This window comes from Ranitomeya variabilis, chromosome 5, assembly GCF_051348905.1.
Source record: "Ranitomeya variabilis isolate aRanVar5 chromosome 5, aRanVar5.hap1, whole genome shotgun sequence".
NCBI lineage: Eukaryota > Metazoa > Chordata > Amphibia > Anura > Dendrobatidae > Ranitomeya > Ranitomeya variabilis.
Window position 1 is genome coordinate 268,326,983 of NC_135236.1, and position 6,496 is coordinate 268,333,478.

The window sequence follows — 6,496 nt, forward strand, 5'->3', positions numbered from 1 at the left end:
GTGCGTGGCTGTGCCGAGTGCGGGCGGCTGTGCGTGGCTGTGCCGAGTGCGGGCGGCTGTGCGTGGCTGTGCCGAGTGCGGGCGGCTGTGCCGAGTGCGGGCGGCTGTGCGTGGCTGTGCCGAGTGCGGGCGGCTGTGCGTGGCTGTGCCGAGTGCGGGCGGCTGTGCGTGGCTGTGCCGAGTGCGGGCGGCTGTGCCGAGTGCAGGCGGCTGTGCGTGGCTGTGCCGAGTGCGGGCGGCTGTGCGTGGCTGCGCCGAGTGCGGGCGGCTGTGCGTGGCTATGCCGAGTGCGGGCGGCTGTGCGTGGCTCTGGTGAGTGCGGGCGGCTGTGCGTGGCTCTGGTGAGTGCGGGCGGCTGTGCGTGGCGGTGGTGAGTGCGGGCGGCTGTGCGTGGCTGTGCTGAGTGCGGGCGGCTGTGCGTGGCTGTGCTGAGTGCGGGCGGCTGTGCGTGGCTCTGGTGAGTGCGGGCGGCTGTGCGTGGCTGTGCCGAGTGCGGGCGGCTGTGCGTGGCTGTGCCGAGTGCGGGCGGCTGTGCGTGGCTGTGCCGAGTGCGGGTGGCTGTGCCGAGTGCGGGCGGCTGTGCGTGGCTGTGCCGAGTGCGGGCGGCTGTGCGTGGCTGTGCCGAGTGCGGGTGGCTGTTCGTGGCTGTGCCGAGTGCGGGCGGCTGTGCGTGGCTGTGCCGAGTGCGGGTGGCTGTTCGTGGCTGTGCCGAGTGCGGGCGGCTGTGCGTGGCTGTGCCGAGTGCGGGCGGCTGTGCGTGGCTGTGCCGAGTGCGGGCGGCTGTGCGTGGCTGTGCCGAGTGCGGGCGGCTGTGCGTGGCTGTGCCGAGTGCGGGCGGCTGTGCGTGGCTGTGCCGAGTGCGGGCGGCTGTGCGTGGCTGTGCCGAGTGCGGGCGGCTGTGCGTGGCTGTGCCGAGTGCGGGCGGCTGTGCCGAGTGCAGGCGGCTGTGCGTGGCTGTGCCGAGTGCGGGCGGCTGTGCGTGGCTGTGCCGAGTGCGGGCGGCTGTGCGTGGCTATGCCGAGTGCGGGCGGCTGTGCGTGGCTCTGGTGAGTGCGGGCGGCTGTGCGTGGCTCTGGTGAGTGCGGGCGGCTGTGCGTGGCGGTGGTGAGTGCGGGCGGCTGTGCGTGGCTGTGCTGAGTGCGGGCGGCTGTGCGTGGCTGTGCTGAGTGCGGGCGGCTGTGCGTGGCTCTGGTGAGTGCGGGCGGCTGTGCGTGGCTCTGGTGAGTGCGGGCGGCTGTGCGTGGCTCTGGTGAGTGCGGGCGGCTGTGCGTGGCTCTGGTGAGTGCGGGCGGCTGTGCGTGGCGGTGGTGAGTGCGGGCGGCTGTGCGTGGCGGTGTTGAGTGCGGGCGGCTGTGCGTGGCGGTGGTGAGTGCGGGCGGCTGTGCGTGGCTCTGGTGAGTGCGGGCGGCTGTGCGTGGCTCTGGTAAGTGCGGGCGGCTGTGCGTGGCTCTGGTGAGTGCGGGCGGCTGTGCGTGGCTCTGGTGAGTGCGGGCGGCTGTGCGTGGCGGTGGTGAGTGCGGGCGGCTGTGCGTGGCTCTGGTGAGTGCGGGCGGCTGTGCGTGGCTCTGGTGAGTGCGGGCGGCTGTGCGTGGCTCTGGTGAGTGCGGGCGGCTGTGCGTGGCTGTGCTGGGGGCCTGAGCAGGCGGGGACACCGGCGCGCTGTGGGGGTCAGGTGCCGGAGTCGCCGCTAGCTCAGGCCCCCGGCACTTGCTATATTTACCTGTCCCCCCAGTTTTCTGTGGTGGTTCTCATATTGATATTCAGTGGGTGCCTATTGTTCTAGTATTTTAGCTATGGAATTCTTATGGGTTTCTAATATATCTCCCAATATTAGAATATGAATGATATATTCCAGTGGCTATATGTGTTTATCTATTTGTTTTAGCTCTCCACAGGTAGAGCTTAGTCCCCGGGGCTCCCAGAGTTTTGGGAAGGAATTATAGATGGTGGAGTGCAGGAAATAATTGGAGGACACAGGATTTGCAGTCTCTTTACCTTTTACTAGAGAAATTGCAGTCCAGGGCATAGGTTACAGGTGCTTTGAGATCTGGGCAGCCTGGAAGCAGTTCAGAATCCCCCTAGCCAGGTGGGGTTGGAAGCTTTTCTTTCTGCGCTGAATTCTAGGTTCTTCATGCATTAGCTTTCCTCAAGTCCCTCTCTCAATCTGTCCCTTAGGTGGAACTTTACCCGCATAGCAGGCAGCTCGAGCCTTTTTACAGGTGTCCCTTTCTCATGGTGACTCCGGGCTCTAATCTGCTGTTCTGCCTTTGGGTGTCAGTTGTGGCTAGAAGACCTGCAATCTCCTGCCCTCCGGTTTCTGCTGTGGGGCATACAGTTCCCACACAACCTCGGACCCCGGTGTCCGGCTTCTTGCGCTCAATCCTGGGAGTTAGCTCAATCGCAGCTCCAGTCCCAGTTCTCCTCTCCTCTCATGCTTCCTCTTCCTCAGACTAGCTCTGACTGACTAACTCCTCCTCCAGAGCAGAACTTATAGGGAAGCTACCCTGGAACTGGGGGTCTAGAACTCCCCCTTCTGGCCTGGATTCAGAAAAGTGTTGTATGCGTTACCTATTAAGGGGATCCTTTCTCGCTTCCAGGCATGGCATCATCCTCCCCAAGAGGCAGGCAACGCCACTGTGACAATCGGATTCCTGGGGTGTCACACAAATATTCTCCAGAAGACTTGGCACCTGTCCACACTGACAAAAGAACCAATAACTGGTTTAAAAACAACAGTATCACTGTGCTTGATTGGTCAGCAAACTCGCCCGCCCGTAACTCTATAAAGAAATTATGGGGTATTGTCAAGAGGAAGATTAGAGACATCAGAACAAACAATGCAGATGAGCTGAAGGCTGCTATCAAAACAACTTGGGCTTCCATAACACCTCAGCAGTGCCACAGGCTGATCGCCTCCATGCCATGCCGCATTGATGCAGTAATTGACGCAAAAGGAGCCCCGACCAAGTATTGAGTGCATTTACTGAACAGACATTTCAGTAGGCCAACATTTTGGATTTTAAAATGATTTTTCAAGCTGCTGTTATAAAGTATTCTAATTTACTGAGATAATGACACTTGGGTTTTCATTGGCTGTAAGCCATAATCATCAACATTAACAGAAATAAACATGTGAAATAGATCACTCAGTTTGTAATGACTCTATATATGAATTTCACTTTCTGTATTGAAGAACTGAAATAAATTAACTTTTTAAATGAGATTCTAATTTTGTGAGAAGCACTTGTAGAGAGTAATTAATTGTTTGCAATGCCATAACTTAGTATTTTGTAGCATAACCTCTTGCTATAATTACTGCACTGACGGGGGATTGAAGCCACTAGGACAGTGATAGTGAGCCTTTTAGAGAGTGAGTGCCCAAATTGCAACACAAAACCCACTTATTTATCGCAACATGCCAACACGGCAATTTAACCTGAATACTGAGGTTCTAGTTTAGAAAAAAACTCATGCAGAGTGCAGGAGGGGGCGACAGAGAGCAGCCACAGACAGGAGCAAGACTGCAAATATAAAGGAATATGCTCACTATCCTGGTAAAGCTCCCTCATTCTGGTATTTGCCCCCCCTCATCCTGGCACAGTTGTGCTCAAAAGTTTACATACGATGAAAGGAACACCATTCCTACTGTAAAGCACGAAGGTGGATCGCTGATGTTTTGGGGATGTGTGAGCCACAAAGGCACAGGAAACTTGGCCAAAGTTGAAGGAAAGATGAATGCAGCACATTATCAGCAAATACTGGAGGCAAATTGGTAATCATCAGCCTGGAAGCTGCGTATGGGACGTACTTGGACGTGACAACGATCCAAACCACAAAACCAAGTTGACCTGTCATTGGCTACAGCAGAACAAAGTGAAGGTTCTGGAGTGGCCACCTTAGTCCCCTGACCTCAATATCATTGAGCCACTCTGGGGAAATCTCAAGTGCGCAGTTCATACTAGACAGCCCAGGAATTTACAGGAACGTGTTGTTGTGAACTCTGTTTTCAGGCTCCCTCTTGTGGTCATTGGTGGTATGGTGTGACTTTTGCTTTGGGCTCCCCCTGGTGGCTTTGTTTCTTATCCTGCTGGTCTCTGGCTATCAGCTGGTTCGTTATCCTCTGGGAGGTTCCTACATAGCTCTGTTTCACTTCCACTTGTTGCCGGCTGTCGATGTAATCAGTGCTACTCAGATTCCTTCTGACTACCTCGCTCCCAGTCCATCCAGGACAAGCTAAGTTTTGTTTGCTCATTTTTTGATCAGCAGTGTTTATCATGTTTTCTTGTCCAGCTTGCTAAAATGTGATTGCCTCGCTTGCTGGATGCTCTAGTGGACTGAGTTTCTCCCCACACACCATTAGTTGGTGTGTGGGTTCTTGAAATCTCAGGATGGATATTTTGTAAGGGTTTTTTTATTGATCGCATAGACCCCTGCTCTATTTTCTGCTTTCTAGTACTAGTGGGCCTCTTTTGCTGAATCTGATTTCATCCCTACGTATGTGCCTTCTTCTTACTTCACCGTTAATATTTGTTGGGGGCTTCTATATCTTTGGGGATTATTTCTCTGGAGGCAAGCGAGGTCTTTCTTTCTCTTTAGGGGTAGCTAGTTCCTCAGGCTGGCTCGAGACGTCTAGGAATTTTTTAGGCACGTTCACCGGCTACCTCTAGTTGTGTTGGATAGGTTCAGATTTGCGATCAGTCCAGTTATCATCTCCCTAGAGCTTGTCCTTAGTTTATTCACTTGCTGGTCTATTCGTGATCCTCAGCCACTAAGGATCATAACAGTACAGCCGGACATAAAGTGTTAATTGCATGGCAGAAGCAGGAGAAAAGAAGCCTTGAGAAATTTTTTTTTTTTTTTTGTTGTTGTTGCCGTGTGTCTAGCTGCTGTGGCTAGCTTCTCTCCTCCTCTTAATCTTGGTGTGGCTCTGAGTTCAGCTGCTGACATGGATGTCCAGAGCTTGGCTTCCAGTCTGGATCATCTTGCTGCTAGGGTTCAAAGTATTCAGGATTTTGTTGTTCACAGTCCTATGTCAGAGCCTAGAATACCTATTCCAGAGTTGTTTTCTGGAGATAGATCTAGGTTCCTGAATTTTAGGAACAATTGTAAGTTGTTTCTTTCTTTGAAACCTCGTTCCTCTGGTGATGCCGTTCAGCAAGTTAAGATTATCATTTCCTTTTTGCGTGGTGACCCTCAAGATTGGGCCTTTGCATTGGCGCCAGGGGATCCTGCATTGCTTAGTGTAGATGAGTTTTTTCTAGCCCTTGGATTGCTCTATGAGGAACCTAATCTTGAGAACCAGGCTGAAAAAACGTTATTGGACCTCTCGCAGGGGCAAGATGAAGCAGAGGTGTACTGCCAGAAATTTCGGAAATGGTCGGTGCTTACTCAGTGGAATGAGTGTGCCCTGGCTGCAAATTTCAGAGAAGGTCTTTCTGAAGCCATTAAGAATGTCATGGTGGGGTTCCCTAGGCCTGCAGGTCTGAATGAGTCAATGACTCTGGCCATTCAGATTGATCGGCGTTTGCGGGAGCGCAAACCTGTGCACCATTTGGCGGTGTCTTCTGAACAGACACCTGAATCTATGCAATGTGACAGAATTCTGACCAGAAGTGAACGGCAAAATTATAGACGGCAAAATGGGTTGTGCTTTTACTGTGGTGACTCAGCTCATGTTATCTCAGCATGCTCTAAGCGCAAAAAAAAGGTTGATAAATCTGTCACCATTGGTACTTTACAGCCTAAGTTCATTTTGTCTGTTACCCTGATTTGTTCCTTGTCATCTTACCCGGTTAATGCTTTTGTAGATTCAGGTGCCGCCCTGAGTCTGATGGATTGGTCATTTGCCAGGCGCTGTGGTTTTGATTTGGAGCCTTTAAAATTCCCTATTCCACTAAGGGGAATTGATTCTACACCATTGGCTACGAATAGACCTCAGTACTGGACACAAGTGACCATGTGCATGACTCCTGTTCATCAGGAGGTGATTCGCTTTCTTGTACTGCATAATTTGCATGATGTCGTCGTGTTGGTTCTACCATGGTTGCAGACTCATAATCCAGTCCTGGATTGGAAAGCTATGTCGGTGTCAAGTTGGGGTTGTCAGGGAATTCATGGTGACGCTCCTGTGGTGTTAATTGCTTCGTCCACTCCTTCTGAAGTCCCTACGTTTTTGTCAGACTACCAGGATGTATTTGAGGAGCCCAAACTCAATTCTCTACTTCCTCATAGGGACTGTGATTGTGCTATAAATTTGATTCCTGGTAGTAAGTTTCCTAAGGGACGACTTTTCAATTTATCTGTGCCGGAGCATGCTGCCATGCGGAGATATATAAAGGAGTCTTTAGAGAAGGGACATATTCGCCCGTCCTCATCCCCTCTTGGTGCAGGATTCTTTTTTGTGGCTAAAAAGGATGGTTCCCTGAGACCCTGTATTGATTATCGCCTTTTGAATAAAATCATGGTCAAATTTCAGTATCCTTTGCCATTGTTAACT